We start from the raw sequence: 18,501 nt of genomic DNA on the forward strand, positions 1-18,501 counted from the left end.
ATTAGAGCCGGCGGTATTGGGACGGAGAATACCGCTTGCTTGGAGGAGACAATAAGCATGCGGATAGGAGCAAAGTAGGCTGTGCAGGGAGCCGAAATCTGTGTGAATCTGTGCAGGGAGCCAAAGTCTGTGTGAGTCATCTGTGCAGGGAGCCGAAGTCTGTGTGAGTCATCTGTGCAGGGAACCGAAGTCTGTGTGAGTCATCTGTGCAGGGAGCCGAAGTCTCTGCAAGTCTGTGCAGGAAACCGTAATTACAGCTTTTAACAAAAGGGAGATATCGCCACACTTCTGCAGTACCGCTCAATGGCCTGCGGTAATTTACCAAACTTCAAAGGCAGACAGGCAGCTGTAAAAATATTTATGAATTAGCACACAAAGGTCTGAAATACCGAATGCTGTATTTTCCCGCCCAGATTTTTTTTTACCGAACACACTTTTATGAATAATAGCCATAGTGACCTGACCTCAAGAAGGAGGCCTTTGGGTTACCAAAGATGATTGTACCAGGTCTAGTCAGTGACACAATACAAAAGGTAGTACTGCATTGAAAAATACATGAAGATTTGTCTTGAGCAGGAGTATGTTGGAAACCTACACAGTCCTGCAGTTCTAGTCTATAAAAAAAATCTGCTGTTGAGCGGAAATGGTCTGTAACCCTTGCCTTTGCATGCATGCCGCTGCAGTAGGAGCTACACACACAGATGGGTTTTGTCACCTGAAATGATCATTCTCCGTTATTTTAGGTGATATCCCAATAATAATCAGTATACAGGCATTCTGCTCAACTATCAAGCAAGTAGCCTAATATGATCTATGGTGCAGCGAGGAAGAGTCACACTAGGTGCTGAATTAGGCAATGCAATTGCAAGCAGAATATCTAATATAGCGGGTCGCTGAAGAGGTTGGTAGCATCAGGAGATGCCTAAATCCAGGTTAGATTGTCACCAAGACATATAATGTACATGAGAGATTGTTTTAGATAGTGAAAATCTAGTTTGTGTAGGCAACTTCCAGCACACAATCACTATCTGCTAATATTACCGAAGTGTACGTTTCAAATGCTTGCTACCTAATATAAAACCGTTAAATTCAGGCCAAGTAGTGCTTTTCAAACCGTTGGTAAATTTTTTGAAATTTCTTGACTGAAGGAATAATTCTATTAGAGTGGAGTGGCCACAGGTCTTCAGCAGAGTACCTTGCAAGGGATGATGGGCCGCTTCCCCTAGTGGGCAACAAACTACTTTGCTACCTGGTGGTCACCAGGTCATGACCCCTGGGATTGCCCCACCAGTGACAGAAGAGAACAGGCGGAGCTGTAATGTGAAGTTTAATCTGCAATCAGAAGCGTAGTCAATAACAGGCGAGGGTCGAGGCAGGTGGAGATCAGAGGTGCAGTCAATAACAGGCAAGGGTTAAGGCAGGCAGCTATCAGGTGGTGTATTCAGTAAAAGACAAGGGCCGAGGCAAGCGGCAATCAGGAAACCTAGTCCGTAACAGGCTGGGTCCCAATGGGGAGTCAGGAACAAAGGCTAATCAGGCACAAGGCTGGATCAACAAAGCTGCTAAGAACAAACAGCGCCAGACCTTGTGTTACGATGCCTTTTATAGGGCAATCTGACGCCTAATTTCAAATTAGCATGCGCCCTTTCCTTCGCATCCGCATGCATACTTTTCATCAGCATTAGAGCGTGCACGCGTACATGCCTGCATATGCGCACATGTAGTAGCATGCGTCCCACATGCGCACCAGAGGCCTGGAAGACCAGAAGTATAAGACCGTGGCTGTTCTTGTACGCAAGAGAGAATGCAAGCCCGAGACAGACGCCGCAGACACTGGTGAGCTTGACAAATTCTGATTAGTTGGTATGAGGTGCTAGGCTTGATGCCTTTACTCAGGAAACAAACCTGTCAGCCTTAGTTAATTTAATATGCATAAAAATATTTTGTGCAGGTGGTATATACCAGGCTGATGGGGACTCTACTGTTTGACAGTTTTAAGCCCTGCACACAGAACACACTTTAAAGAGACTCCGTAACAAAAATTGAATCCTGTTTTTTATCATCCTACAAGTTCCAAAAGCTATTCTAATGTATTCTGGCTTACTGCAGCACTTTCTACTATGTCTCTGTAATAAATCAATGTATCTTTCCCCTGTCAGACTTGTCGGCCTGTATCTGGAAGGCTGCCAAGTTCTTCAGTGTTGTGGTTCTGCTATGAACTCCCCCTTCTGGCCCCTCTCTGCACACTGCCTGTGTGTTATTTAGGATTAGAGCAGCTTCTCTCTTCTCTCTTATCTTTTACAAGCTGGATAAATCATTCTCTGAGCTGGCTGGGCTTTCACATACTGAGGAATTACAAACAAGGGCAAAGCTGTTTGCAGGAAGAAAAGAGCAGCCTGAAACTTCAGTGCATGGGGGAAAGAAACACACAAATGATCTCTTGAGATTCAAAAGGAATGCTGTATACAGCCTGCTTGTGTATGGATGTATTTTCTATGTGTGGACATACTGTACATCAACCTACTTCCTGTTTTGGTGGCCATTTTGTTTGTTTACAAACAAACTTTTTAAAACTGTTTTTAACCACTTTTAATGCGGCGAGGAGAGGCAAAATTGTGACAGAGGGTAATAGGAGATGTCCCCTAACGCACTGGTATGTTTACATTTGAGCGATTTTAACAATACAGATTCTCTTTAAAGAGAAGAGCTGAAGCTCTGGTTCAGAAACACATACGCACCTAAGGAGAGTGAAGCCTTTGGTTCCTAATGAGACTTCCCACAGCGTCCTCTGGTCCTCCGTTGCCACTCACAGACCCTCCGGACAATTGGGGCTGCACTCCTCTTCTGGCATGAGCTCGGCTGTACTCATACAGGTGGAGTATGGCTGTGCTGGTGCTTGAGGAGCGTGGCCCTGATTAGTGTACTGACTTTGGAGGTTCTGCGAGCAGTAAAGCGGGACTGATGGCTGCCGTTAGACGCTCCAGAGGCTTCCCTCTACTTATGTATGTGATTTTGTAACTGAGCTTTAGCGCTATTTAGCGATCGATTTATCGATCGAGCGAATCGCGGCACTTTGCGCGTGCTAAAGTCCGCGAACGGCACTTCACGTGCTAACGGTTTAGGAAACCCGTGCTAAATAGTTAGCACCGCTTTGTGAATCAAGCCCCTAGTCTTTAAATGCATCTAAAAATGTTTTGCCAGGAAAAGTTTATTTTGCATATTTGTAAATTTACTTTAAAGAAATCTAATTTAAAGATTTGTGCACAAAGAAATTTCACACTGAAAGTTTATTCTTTGGCCAAGTAAAATATCCTAACAAATTTCGGTCTGAATTTAAACTTTTACTGGCAGGGGAACAAAAATGTTAGAAACGTAGGTAGTACCAGCCTTTCTTCAATGCCACTGCCGCTAGCCGGGACCCTCTTACAATTCACCGACACGTTCCCCTTCATGAACAAGCATGAATGTACCACGTCTGTGTGAGTATGACCGTGTCTGCGCAGTACCATGGAGATGATCATGGACGAACAACCTCAGCTTTCTGCACTGGCACGACCTTACTTGCACAGGCACAGTACAGCCACACTCTTACACAGCAGGATGAGCAGCCACGAGAATATATTCGACAAGCTCATGTTGGGTATGTTCAGAGGGTCGAAGCTTAGTAGCGATGGTGTGAAGGAGGATGTGGAAAGCCTCTGTACTGTTCAGAGCCTTTCCTCTACCTAAATAAGTCAAGTCCAAAGGTCGGTTATCACACCAATGCTAGCTGAAGTACTTTATTTTTCAATCATGTGTCAACACAAAATGACAGTTGTTTCGGGGCAATTGAGGGTCCCTTCATCAGAAAAAATGTGAAGACATACAAACCATAAATCATTGAGAAGTAGTATCAAGCTAGGATTGGTGTGCAAACCCACCTTTGGACTTTGCTTGAAGTGTGGGATGTTGGTTAGCCCCCAGGTTATGTACCCAACCTGATGGAAAGGTGTGCTATGCCAAACCTCTTGCCTGTTTCTATCTAAAAAAACAAAACGGTATCTAACTTTTTGCTCCCTGGCCAGTTTAGGTTCTTTTTAAACATTTACATCCATAACTTCTACCCATAAAATGACTACCCTGTAAAAAAATAAAATCAGATATGCTTCCTTATGTTTACTTTAGCAAGCCGTAATTGTTAAAGAGAGTCTGAAGCGAGAATAAATCTCGCTTCAGACCTCATAGTTAGCAGGGGCATGTGTGCCCCTGCTAAAACACCGCTATCCTGCGGCTTAACGGGGGTCCCTTCACCCCCAAATCCCCTCCGTAAAGCGGGGGAGCGCTTCCACATTGGGGCAGGGCTAACCGCCTCAGCCCTGCCCCGCGCGCATCTGTCAGACGCGTATCTCCGCCTCTCCCCTGCCCCTCTATCTTCCTTCACTGAGAGGGGCGGGGGAGAGGCGGCAATGCGCGTCTGATAGACACGACTGGAGGCAGGGCTGCAGCCGTTAGCCCTGCCTCCAGGAAGTCAAAATTTACGACCAAGACTACGACTAAGTCTTGCGGGGGTGGGTTTGGGGGTGAAGGGACCCCCGTTTAGCGGCGCGATAGCGGCGTTTTAGCAGGGGCACACATGCCCCTGCTAAGTATGAGCTCTGAAGCGAGATTTATTCTCGCTTCAGAGTCTCTTTAAGTGTCATGTCTAACCACAACCAAGACACAGAAAGCCAGCACACACTTGCTGTAGGATCTGTGTATGAAGTATCCGTGAAACCATCTCGTTTAGTCTTGCTTAACAGGAAATATAGTGTAGAAAAAAAAACTGCAATACTAAATCAGCAATGTCCTCTGCTTGTTAATGGCTGACTGCCAGAAGCAAGGCACTGCTTTTATAATATACATGTATCCAACAAGAGCCTCAGTATCTAATCAGGATGCAGACAGTCATAAAACAGTTTCTGGATTCCACTATCATGGATGTTTCCTGTGTTCAAGTTGCATTTGCAGAATGCTCACTAAGTAATTGAAATAACTAGATTATATGGTTTTAAGTAGATACATGGTTACTGCTATCTTCAGCTGAAAAGTAACCTTAATGGAAAGGAACATGGAAAGAATCTGTGCTGACTCTCTTGAAAATGCTGCTTTCTTGGTTGTAGTACTGTATCTCTGCGTGTATTACCTCACTGGCAGGTTATCACAGGGGTTATCAATCCAAAGTGTTGATAGTTTACCCTCAACTTCAAGGGCAGCCTACAGCCCTGGAGAGGTACTTAAATGCATCTTTGGATTAAATGCATCACATGGTGCAATGAGATCTGAATGGTACCATTATGTGTTCCTGTTGTCTTCTACTTCAGCTTAATGCCTTCCCTTATTTGCCTGCCTTCATTTGATTAATCTTACATTTACCAACCTCTGACTTGCCTATTGTTGTGCTTTAACTGTGCCTGTTCTGACCTCAGCATGTTCAATGTTCATCATTGTCCTGAAACTCTGCTGGTCCTGAATTTGTCTTGTACATGATTTTGCCTTAACACTACTAGTCCACCTAAATTTGACTGATCCATTGCTACCTGTCCTGATCTCAGCTTGTTTGTCATTTTTCCTGGTCTTTGCCTGTCTTGAGCTCATTGTGCACTACCTGAACATTGCCTGCCCAGACCTTAGCTTTATTACCATTGTAATTAGAGACTGTTAACCCTCATCTTGCTCATCGTTGTGGCTGAAATGCTACCAGTCCTGACCTCAAGACTTGTGCCTAAATGTTGCCATCCCTGATATTGACCTGTCCTCAGTTTTGTGCATCAGCTAATGTCCTTGGAATAATCCACAGGGACCTCTTCTGGTCCTGATGGTCAGAAGTGGGGTGATCCTGAGGGATGCAACCTGAGAGTCCTTAGCAACAACTAGTCCAGTAGCAAATTGAGGAACTTGCCCATTTGTTTGTTTAATTGCAAGCCTGCTGGGGGTAATACAGAATTTTTTGTTGATATTTTGAGCATATCTAGAAATTCAGTTTGTGTTTTTCGTTTTGGAATCTGACGCAGGCTAATGCAATGCTGGTTTCCATGCTTCTAGGTGGAGTTGTAGGCAGCCTTTGAGTATCTTGCATGTTTCATACATGGAAATGCACATTGTGCCTTTTGGACACTAGAGCAAGGACCGTGGTTAACCCATGATGTTTGTTGCACCACTGAGGCTTTGTTTATTTGCAATTGTTTAATTCATAATCTACTAAAGCTAAAACATCAGGATGACAACCTGGCGGTTACATTTATAAACTGTCTCTTTCTATTCTGCTCAATAGAGGTAATCTTCCAAATGCCTGACCTTAGGTCACAGTTTCATGCTGCCTCCTCTTATCAGGCCTCATCATCGCATGTGGAATGTGTAAAGAACTGTAGTAAATATTGCCTATACATGTCACTGCGGTTCAAAAACATACAGTATTTAATCTGAATTTGATATATGCTAAAAGGTAAAGATACAGCAACACCACATCTGAAAGTGTAGCTCTTTTAATAATAAAAAGCTCTTTTAATAATAAAACCTCATATGAAAGAGCATGGCTTGCTCTCATTTGTGATGTTATTAAAAGCGCTAGACTTTCTGACGTGGTGCTGCTGCTGGATCTTTTCCTTCCTGCATTATTGGACCCTGCAGGGCTACATGGTCATTTCCAGCTTTGAACACGTGATATTTCTAGTGGGTGTTTGTCAAACAGACTTTTGATATATGCTATGCATTCAAAATCAGTGATAGATTACCAGCCATAAAAGTGATTTATTGCTACAGTCAGAAGAACGCCTTTTTTTGGTAGAATTTAGGTGAGCATTATGCTGCCACAGAAGCCATTTTTTAGCGTAGTGTAGGTTACAATGATGTTTTTTTTTCATTTTATTTTAATGAAGCACATGATTTAAGCAGTCGTTCCTGCAGATTACACTGGAAAAAACTGTGCGATAGAAAAAGGAAGACTTTCTTCTGCCAGTACTTCTTCAAACAGATAAACTTGACAAACACAATTTAGCTTCACAAACACAGACTTTAGTGTTTGAATACTGTGCTGAGGTGGGCAATAGCACTCCATTTATTTTAATGATGCATCAAACTCAGCTGTGGCAAAACGACTTTGGCACTGAACCTCAGTTACCAAGATTACACTCCATTAGTGTAATGATCTCAACCCTTTTGCTTAAGCACAGGCTTCAGGCGATCTTGGTGCTGGACTTCTGCAATAAGTGAGTATTTGGGGGTGCTTTGCTTTTGGGTTAAGGGAGTTTAATGTTAGATGCTAATGGGGTGGTGATTACTAGGGCCTGCAGGGGATTTTTTTTAATAAAAAAAATAAAAATTGGGTAACTTGTTGATTGTAGGAGAAAAGGGCTTTAGAGGCGAAATTGCTGGGATGTGAAGGGTAATTGTATATTTTTATTATTATTTTGGGTAGAGGAAATTGGGCTGACATGGGGGAAAATGAGTTATAGAATATTATGAGCAGTTTACTGTGCAGTGCTCTAACCGTCCTGGCACTAAAACAACCCAGCGCCAAGCTATTTTAAGGCACTCTGGACCAATGTACGGACAATCCTGTCATATTCATGTACAGATCTAGCCATGAGAATGTTACCATGCTTTCTTTACCAAATGTACATTTCTAATTGTGTGTGTGTGTGTGTGTATGCAGCGGTTGTAGATGAGGGTTAGAGGTCAGAACTGGTAATATATGTGCCAAGTGACAAAATCAGGAAGTAGGACTATGAGAACTTGGAGAAGGATTGGAGCCAAAAAGAACTAAAGAAGATGTAGAGAGTAAAGGTTAAAGTGATACCTTTTGTTGTAGGAGCACTCAGAGCTCTGACTTCAAAGCTGGCAGAGTGACTCCAACAGGTCACAGGAGGAGCAACATCAAAGTTCTCTGTTCAGAAAAGTGCAGTGCTTGGAACAGCTAAGTTACTCTGCAGAACTCGCAGGCCTCTGGTAGAGGAACTGAGCTTGATGAATAAGAAACACACCGCCCATGTGCTGTGAGTAAAGATTATTATTAAATATTAGTTTACTTCAAATTTTTCCCCTTTATGACCAAAGCAAGTCTAGCCATTTTAAAGCTCTAGTTTAGAGTTTTTTTTTATTTTTTGTCCATTCATATTGAGTGGAGGATTTCATATTGTATGATGCAGAATATCAAGTGACTGCATTTTCCTAAGGGAGTTTCTCTGGAACGGCTGCATAAATCATGAAAATTGTTTGAGTAATGGCATAGTTCATTATTTCTAGCAATGAAAAATCAAGGAGCATAAACAAGCGCTTTAACAAATTATCAATTTTACGGTATATAGTGAACATTTTATTTTTAAAGTATGCGTATGAATTTTTTAAAGTCCCATCAAGATTGAATATTTATTAATGGTCCTGTCTGTCTCTGTTTATATACACAGAATAATAACCTCCCTGGCGGTAATCCCGAGCTAAACTCGGGCTATCCACCGGGAGCTCAATGCAGAGTATTGCGCACAGCGGGAGCTGTACTCACCTCCCAGGGAAACCAGATGTCGGTAGCTGTTCTCCTTCCTGTACTTGGAGGTTCTGAATCACTTTGGTGAGATCGCAGTAATTGATCCCTTTAAGAGTTACAGCACCACCTGGAGGACGCTGGTAAAATTGCAGCGCTGGAGCCCAGGCAGGTGAGTGAGAGAAGGGTCTGCTGTTGGCATGATTTTTTTCCTGATTTTAGGATCTGAAACCTTTTAAAAAGACCTTAAAATCCGGAAATAATCATACCGCCAGGGGGGTTGAAGGACATCCGAGACCCAAAAAAATGTGTAATGGAGTATATACTTTTGTCACTAATGGCATCCTTTGCCCCCCCCCCCCCCCCTCCTGAACTATCTCCTTATGTAAGTCCCATTAGTAGGTGCTGACTAGTACAAGTCAGGACCTTTGAACAGGAAGTAATGGCCCTCGTGCATGCGCAATAGCCTCCCCATAGTTATGCAGATGGAGGGCAGCTGGGATTGTGGACAGCATGGTCAGCACCCCTATGGGGAGGCTACTGCACATGCGCAAGGGTCATTACTTCCGGTTTAAAGGTCCTGACTAGTACTAGTCAAGACCTACTAATAGAACTGATTACAGATGAAAGAAGGCAGATTGGGGGAGCGCACCGTTTAGCCTCCCGCATGAAAGTGAACTAACAGACTTGCATAGGAATAGAAAACAAACACCATACAAACTGTAAGAAAACAATTGTGTAAAATAATGAATTTACAGCTTCCTAATTGTTAAAGCAGACTTTTGACTTATTTTGCCTACTTGCGAATGCCTGTCACCTGCTTTGCAACATGAAAACTAGTGGTTAATTTTTTTTATTTTTATTTTTTTTGTGGCTGATTTGACACAATTTGGAAGCAATAACCACACTGCTCTTCAACCATCTACCTGAAGTAAGCAAATGGTATGAATTAGTGGTAGATTAAATGCTTAAAGGGGAACTGTAGCAATGTGACAATCCAGCCCCGCGATCCCGTCTAATCTGCTCCTGTTGGCATACGCAGGGAGTACGGTGAGCAGACTGACAATAAAGACCGGTTTCTGCATCGTCAGAAGCAGGGCTGTGGAGTCGGAGTCGTGGAGTCGGAGTCGTGGAGTCGGGCAATTTTGGGTGCCTGGAGTCGGAGTCGGGAAAAAATGCACCGACTCCGACTCCGACTCCTAATGAATTTGTAACTGTAATTAAAATAGAAAATATGATAAAATGTTCTATTTCTCAGATAATAGTCATTAAAAATAATGTATATATACAGTAATAGCTGTGCTTAGTCCACAAAAATGAAATAAACCAATCAAAATTAGTTACTTGTGCTGCTTCAATAAAGCAGTCCCCGTATTTTTAAGGTCAGATATACATATCTGATTGTGACTGTATATATGATGCGTACACAGGAATCTCTTATATATACTAAATAACATCTATGCTGTAAGAATAAAGCCTGATGTGTAGCTGTGTCACTAATAGAGATGGTCAATGAGATGGAAATAATTCTGCACTGATGCTGATTTATGCAAATGTATGCACTCCCTTTGCTGATGAAATCAAATAATTTGATATGTTATTAAAATTTGGTTTGGTGACTACAAATTAAAGCGTACCTGAGACGGATGAAAAGTAAAGTTTTATACATACCTGGGGCTTCCTCCAGCCCCCTTCAGGCTAATCAGTCCCTCACTGTCCTCCACCACCCGGATCTTCTGCTATGAGTCCTGGTAATTCAGCCAGTCAGCGCAGTCCGGCCGCATGCCACTCCCACAGCCAGGAACATTCTGCACCTGCGCAATAGTGCTGCACAGGTGTAGTATGCTCCTAGCGGTGGAGTGTGTTCATGCGCACTACGCCAGACTGGCTCAAGTACCTGGACTCATAGCAGAAGATCCAGGTGGTGGAGGAGGACAACGAGGGACTGATTATCCTGAAGGCGGCTGGAGGAAGCCCCAGGTATGTATAAAACTTTAATTTCATCTGTCTCAGGTTTACTTTGTTACACAGTAGTACTATACTCTACATATGCACTCCCCACAGAGCTGCAGGGAATCCACTGAGAATGCTGTGCACATTGAACACAGAGGTGTTGTCTGTTTACAATCTCCTCATTCCCCTGCAGAGTACCTGCACATCATTCTTACATGTACCCACACTTACATTGCCTAGGGCCTGATAGATGTTCTTTGTTCCGGTTTGTACCTTTTACAAGTACTATTACTAAGGACTAGTTTTAGTCTAAAGGTAATAAATATAGTAGTCTACATATCCTTCTCACTTCAGTTGTCTTGTAAAATTCCTAAGCGTTGGCAGTTATGAGACGAATTTCATGTTACATACTTTTAATCAACAAAATTGTAATATGCAAATTAGAGGAGTCGGAGTCGTGGAGTCGGAGTCGGAGTCGGTGGAATCCTAAACTGAGGAGTCGGAGTCGGAGTCGGTGGATTTTTGGACCGACTCCACAGCCCTGGACTCAGAAGAAGGTAGTTAATGTGACAGAGCGTGCCAATCCCGTCTAATCTGCTCCTGTTAGCATACGCAGGAAGTACGGTGAGCAGACTGACAATAAAGACCGGTTTCTGCATCGTCAGAAGAAGGTAGTTAATGTGACAGAGCGTGCCAATCCCGTCTAATCTGCTCCCATTAGCATACGCAGGAAGTACAGTGAGCAGACTGACAATAAAGCTTGATCGCGCAGCTGCTGACAATATGTAATGTGACAATCACTCACTTCTGGAGGTAGATTCACTGTGTGCGTAATAAACGGTTAAGATTGGTTGGAGGTGCCCATACATGTACGATCCCGATTGTATGTACAATCGGTAAAATAAAAATATCGATTTTGCACTGGAAATCGGCTAATTTCACTTCCACCACTCTTCAATTTGCTAGGGCGAAGAGACCCCAACGCTATCATAATACAGTAGCCAGCCCAATCACGTTCGACATGCTCCAGTCACCGTTCGGGGAATAGTCACTTCCGAAGGCTTAAAGACTGTGAGCAGTGTGACGTTTAAAGAAAGGTTACTGGGTGCAATCTCGATTGTATGTCCAATTGATAAACTAAAGTTATCGATTTTGCACAGGAAATCGGGTACTAGCTAATCCTAGTAGGAAGAAACGGTTATTTAAAACCTAGCTAGCAAATCAACAAATTATAAGAAAATGATAAAACAATGCGGTAGTATGACTGACTCTTCAGAGGGCAGATTCGTTGTAGCAACAATCAGATGACCAGAACAGGCCAAAGACTGAATAATAAAATCGTTAGTTTTTATTCTAAAACTACATACACACAGCCTACTTTAGCCCACAGATAAATATACCTGTCCGGCAGAACAGATTGGTTTGATAGAGAGTAGGGATGAAAAGGAACAGAATGTCTTAATGTACAGTTATTGGTAGTCCATACGGCAATTGCAAGTCTTTGGCGAAAGTCCAAGATGGCCGATTGCCATAGAGGCCAAAAGGCCCTTTTGTGAGAAATAATCCGAATGATTTGCCAGTGTCCAGCTGGCTGTCCGATGTTATATACAAAGACTTCAGATGAAGGACTTTGGACCTCGACCAACCTGGGCCTAGTTAAGTTATACCCCTCACTTCAGCAAGGAGGAGTTAGGGCAGGGATCACACACCTCTTTGGAACATGAGATGTGCCAGCCCCTTCTCATGGACACAGGAATATATCTGAATCATGATAGGTATTCTATCTCCAAAACCGTACAGGGTATGTTAAATCTAATAACATTTTTAGGTCAATCGGAATTTATCGATAACAATGATATCAAACTTGAGGGGTCAGACCCCTGGGGTATCAAAGGGTTACTTTAACCAGTACACCATCCAGCAGTGGCTGGATGGTGTACTGGTTAAGGGCTCTGCCTCTGACATGGGAGACCTGGGTTCGAATCTCGGCTCTGCCTGTTCAGTAAGCCAGTAATTCAGTAAGGAGTTCATTGGGCAAGACTCCCTAACACTGCTACTGCCTACTGAGTGCGCTCTAGTGGCTGCCTCGCAAGCGCTTTGAGTCCGACAGGAGAAAGGCGCTATACAAATACTGCCATTATTATTATTATTATTTTAAACCGTTCTTAAACTAGATCTGGGAGTCAGATTGGTCAGGAAACCTCTCAGGGCTGGAACCCACAAGAGCGTTTTTTGAGCATTTTGGCAGCGCTGCGATACGCTAGCGTTTTGCCAAAACGCTCAGCTGATGTTGATGGATGGGGCAACTTCCACAGGAGCGTTTGCGTTTCCCAGAAACGCAAACGCAGGACCTGCAGCATTTTGGGAGCGTTAGTGCTTCAATGTAAAGTATTGAAACGCTAGCAGAAACGCTCAGCAAAACCTAAACTGAGCGGTTTTGCTAGCGTTTTGCGGTTCAGCACACTGTAACAAAATTAAAAATAATTCACAGGACCAATCAGGATAAAAACGCAAAACGCTACACAACCGCTGAGCAAAAAAATACACTGTTGCAAAACGCGACTGAAAACGCGCATGAATCCGCTTGCAAACCGCTCAGACAAAACGCTAGCGGTTGCGTTTTGCGTTTGCGGATTTCAGTGGGTTCCAGGCCTCAGAACCAGCGTCGGAATCCCACAACCTGTGCAGATTTGATGGGCATAGAGATTTGCTATGCCATGAATTATGAAGAAAATGTTAAGAAAATCTGGATATTGGGGATTCCTGGGTCACAGTAGGTCAGCTACTTCCAGGGAACCTTGATGAGATCTGTCCCTTCTGCTGCTCTGGGTGAAGTTGTCAAAATTGCAGACACCATTCTCCCAGAAGCTTGGGCTTTACGATTTATGTCAGGCAGAAACTAGATTGATGGCATCGTCACACAGCAGAGGGACTAGTCCTTCCAGGACCTGATAAGGGAACAGGGCTGAATTAGCTGCTTCTGGCATCTTTGATGTAGTTTGAAAGCTACAAGTAAGGAAACATTTGCTAGCATTTGACCAGGAAGAGGGGAACTATGTTAACCCCCAGCTTCCCTGATCTTTTTTTAAACCAAGCCTTTTTTCTATCTGCTGTCACTTTTGAATAGTGGCTACAGGGAATATTTTCGGCTTTAACTACTTTATTAGGACAAATAAACGTTTATTTGTCACAAACATATAGTAGAATGCAGCAAATTATTCAGGATAGCCACTTTTATGTTAAATATTCTGGTATTAGCATCTGAAATACTTCCTATAAATATATATTGCTGTAGCTCGCCCGCCCTCCCTCCCAGTTAGGCTTTTTACCACGTGAAATACTTCGCCCATTTTCACAGAGCATTCTGGGAGACCGGACATCTCTACTGGCTTTAGAGCTCCCAGCTCAGTGAACAAACATTCCACAGAGATCACCGGCTTGTACTAAAGATGTTGCCGCCTATAATACATACATTTCAGACAAAGCGGTTCATTTCGGCACCCGGCGGCGAGTGCCGAATCCGGGCGATGTCATAGCAGCAATGCCTATGCTGTGCACCCTGTGTAATGTAATTTAAGGTCTGGCGACCACCAGAGCCCCGAATTACCATCTCCTGCTATAACTTAGAAGGGGGAATAGTTTTTAGCGCGCCACCGGAGATACTAGCATCAATGAACTTCCAGGCACCGTAATGACATGCCCTCATTTCAGAAAGTAAATTGGGAGTAGAGACTATTTTACAATGGGAAAACACTGACTAATATTTTGTAAATGAATACTGTAAAAAAAACAAAACAATTTTTTGCATTTTGCATACTGTTCCTCTTTAACTTTCCTAGCTTATAAAAGCCTAGCAATCTGCGGCTGTGTCAGGTGGCGAGTGTGCAGACACCAGGGCCATGGACTTGTGTGTGAATACGTACCGGGGGCCGCCTGGCTGCATGCGGGGGTTGTGAGCGCGTGCTTGCAGGCACATGCAGGGGCTGTGGGCACGTGCACTATCGCCCGTCAAGCAACAATATATACTGTGTGTGTATATATATATATATATATATATATTGTGACAGGGTGTCACAATGTTTATCAGAGAAAGTGCTGGATGGTGTATATGTTGCACCACGATTCCAGCACTTCATGTGTTAAAAGGCTCCAGGAATATTGTTGTTTTCTTCTTTCCTGAAGCCTATTGGGAAAAAGAAAACCAGTCTAGGGTCCTGGAGCCGGTCAGGGAAGAGCTGGGTGGGTTCCCTGACCACCTGGAGCCAGTCCGGGTTTTTCCTATCTGTGTGCTGCTCACACAGGTGTAGTACTTAAGTTAGCAGGCTGGACAATGGGAGAGCTTCCTGTATGCAGTCTGCCTGAAAGCTGCAAGGAAAAGGAGCTCTGTGAGTAATTGCAAACCTGCTAAACTGTAAGTTGCTCTGTTTTGTTTCATGGACTGTGATCAAATATATTTGTGTTGCTAGTATAGACAGGACTGCTGAGTGAGGTAGGCAGGAGCCAGACGGCTATGTTTATTTTCCTTTTTGTTTATTGTTTTGAGCAACTTGCAAAATAAAGCCTGAGCAACAGACTGGTTGCATGGGAAAAACTGGTCACTACCCCTGTTTGTGCATGGTGGAATCCTGCAAGAGGCTGCAACAGTCCACAATTGGTGCTCGGATGCGGGCATAAAGATTCCCTACCAAGTGCGTTTCATCTAGCAAGTTGGTTGCATTGCATCACGTCTGCTGTTTGTAAAAACGATGGAAGATCTTGTGTTACGCTTGGCTCAACTTAGTGCAGCCCAGCAAGAGGCAAATGTGCTGCAGCGAGAGACTAATGCACAGCAGGCTGCCCAGCAGGAGGCGCTGGCTGCACAGCAGGCTGCCCAGCAGGAGGCACAGCAGGAAATTGTACGTCTGCTGAGTGCTCAGGTGACAGCCCTGGCTGAGGCAGCAGAGAGAGATAGGAATGTGCAAGCTGAAGCTGCCAGGAAAGACAGAGAAACCCTTGCGGAGGTTCTGCAGCAGCTGAACTTGCGCCAGGAACAAGCTGGCAGTGCCACTGGTAACAGTGGCTTGGTTAAAGCAAGCCACTTTCTCCAAAAGATGACTCCACATGATGATGTGGAAGCATTTCTGAATACATTTGAGCGTACAGCAGAGCGAGAGGCGTGGCCTAAGACCCAGTGGGCAGGCTTGGTTGCTCCGTTTCTAACCGGTGATTCTCAGAAAGCATATTTTGATTTGACTGCTGAGGATGCTCAGGACTATGAGAAATTAAAACTAGAAATTCTCCGCCGGTTGGGGGTCACTCCAGCTGTGCGGGCCCAACGAGTGCACCGTTGGAATTACCTGTCTAATAAGTCTCCCAGGTCACAGATGCATGATTTGATTTATCTTGTGCGAAAATGGTTACAACCTGAGATACTCACTGCACCCCAGATTGTCGAAAGGGTCACGATGGATCGATTCTTGACAGCTCTGCCGCATGAGTTAAGAAAGTGGGTTAGTCATGCTGATCCAAAGTCCGCAGATGAGTTGGTTGAGATGGTAGAACGCTACCTAGCGGCAGAAGGGTTTTTAGCAGGTGTGTCGGCTCCAGAGAACTTACCTGCAAAGCGGCGTCTGCCAGCAGGGCCAGGAAGAGGCACATCAGCCCTAAGTTCTCCTGGGGGTTCTAAAACATGGGTGAAGACCAACATGGATACCAGGTGTTCGAAAGATACTCTACCAGGCTCCAGTATCCAGTGCTGGCGGTGTAAAGCTTGGGGGCATGTAGCTGCCAAGTGTCCTATGGTCACAGAGCCCATGGAGTGTGAAGCAGCACGGCGGTTATCCTTCTTTGCCCATCCTGCGTGTCTGACATCTGCTGTGGCCCACATGGCGCTGGTCAAAGTGGGTGGAAGGAGTGTCCAGGCATTGCTAGACTCTGGGAGCCTGGTCACGCTTGTACATTCAGATCTGGTAGCACCAGACCAGATGAAAAAACAGTGTATTGGTGTTTTGTGCATACATGGTGATGCAAAGAGTTATGGTACAGCGGTGGTCCCAATTGAAACCCAATTTGGTGTAACACCCCATGAGGTTGGAGTGTCTAAATCATTGATGCATAGTGTTATACTGGGACGTGACTTTCCCTTGTTTTGGGAACTCTGGAAGGTCGAGTTCCCACCCCAGACTCCCTTAACTTTGGGAGATGAATGTTCAGCTTCTTTGCCAGAAATTGGGGACTCAAGTTCTGAAGTCTCAGCTGTAAGGGTAGCCCCACTTGAGCCTGACCAATTCCCTCTCTCTGTGTTGGTTGGGGACACTGAAGCGTCCCAGGAGACTGTGGAAGAGTCACCTATGCCAGAACTGGAGTATTCTCAGGATAACTTTGGCACATCCCAGTTAAGGGATCCAACCTTAGCTCATGCTTGGGAAAATGTGGCTGTGATTAATGGTGTTGCCCAGGGTACAGGATTGGAGAATGTGTATCCTCAGTTTGTTGTCAACCATAATCTCCTTTATCGTGTTGATAATATAAGAGGTGAAATGGTGGAACAACTGGTTGTTCCTAGTTCACACAGAAAAATTGTACTTGACCTGGCTCATAAAAACCCAATGGGAGGACACTTGGCTGCTGAGAAGACTCAGCAACGAGTGCTCCAAAGGTTTTTTTGGCCTGGGGTGTTTGCAGAAATCAAACGTTACTGTGGGTCTTGCCCAGAATGTCAGTTGACGTCCCCTGCTCCTCATTTCCGGGGCCCCTTGGTACCACTACCCATCATTGAGGTACCTTTTCACCGGATTGCTATGGATCTGGTGGGGCCCCTGGTGAAGTCTGCAAAGGGACATCAATACATTCTGGTGGTTTTAGACTACGCCACAAGATATCCAGAGGCGATTCCCTTACGGAACACATCAGCTAAAACAATTGCCCGGGAACTGTTTCACATGTTTGCTAGAACAGGTATACCCAAAGAGATCCTGACAGATCAAGGAACGCCCTTTATGTCTAGGGTAATGAAAGATTTGTGTAAATTACTGGGTATACAACAGTTAAGGACATCAGTCTACCACCCTCAAACTGACGGGTTGGTAGAGCGATTCAATAAAACTCTCAAAAGTATGTTAAAAAGGGTGGTTGATGCAGACGGGAGAGACTGGGATTGCCTACTCCCTTACTTGATGTTTGCAGTTCGTGAAGTACCTCAGTCATCTACTGGGTTTTCCCCGTTTGAGCTTTTGTACGGGCGACACCCCCGGGGACTTTTAGATATTGCAAAAGAATCATGGGAAGAGGAGCCTTCTCCTCACCGCTCAGTTGTGGAACATGTTTTACAGATGCAGGACCGCATCACAGCAGTAATGCCCATAGTTCAGGAACATATGAGGCAGGCTCAAGAAGCCCAGAGTCGTATCTATAATCGGGGAGCCAGACTCAGGGTTTTTGAGCCAGGTGATCGGGTCCTGGTTCTGGTCCCCACAGCAGAAAGTAAATTTCTAGCAAAGTGGCAAGGTCCCTATGAAATTGTGGAAAAAATGGGGGATGTGAATTATAAAGTACACCAACCTGACAAACGGAAAAAGATACAGATCTATCATGTTAATTTAATCAAGGCCTGGAAGGACCCTTTAGTCTCAATGGCAGCTGAGCGTCTCAGTCCTTCACTCCAGGGAGGAGTTCCTGAGGTGAGGGTCTCGGAGGCTTTATCAAGGCCCCAAGCCCAAGAAGTAAAAGAATTCCTCCTTAGAAATGCTGACGTATTTTCAGATTTGCCAGGGTGCACTCATGTCATTGAGCATGATATTGTTACCGATCCACAAGCTCGGGTTCGCCTGAAGCCATATCGTATTCCTGAAGCCCGCAGGCAGGCAGTAGCAGGGGAAATTCAGAGAATGTTGGAACTAGGGGTTATTGAACCATCACATAGTGAGTGGAGTAGCCCTATTGTCTTGGTACCAAAACCTGATGGTTCATTGCGGTTTTGCAATGATTTTCGTAAACTTAACGAGGTCTCAAAGTTTGACACTTATCCGATGCCACGGGTGGATGAGTTAATAGAAAGATTAGGGCCAGCAAGGTAC

The 18,501-nt window shown here is 44.4% G+C and overlaps 1 protein-coding gene across 3 annotated transcripts in view; it reads left to right on the forward strand.

The window, feature by feature from the left end:
- DOC2B (double C2 domain beta) overlaps positions 1 to 18,501 on the forward strand; it is a 704,601-nt gene that overhangs the window by 289,465 nt on the left and 396,635 nt on the right. The gene's annotated exons all lie outside the window — the stretch shown is intronic.

The sequence above is a fragment of the Hyperolius riggenbachi genome, chromosome 2 (genome assembly GCF_040937935.1).
Source record: "Hyperolius riggenbachi isolate aHypRig1 chromosome 2, aHypRig1.pri, whole genome shotgun sequence".
Taxonomy (NCBI): Eukaryota; Metazoa; Chordata; class Amphibia; order Anura; family Hyperoliidae; genus Hyperolius; species Hyperolius riggenbachi.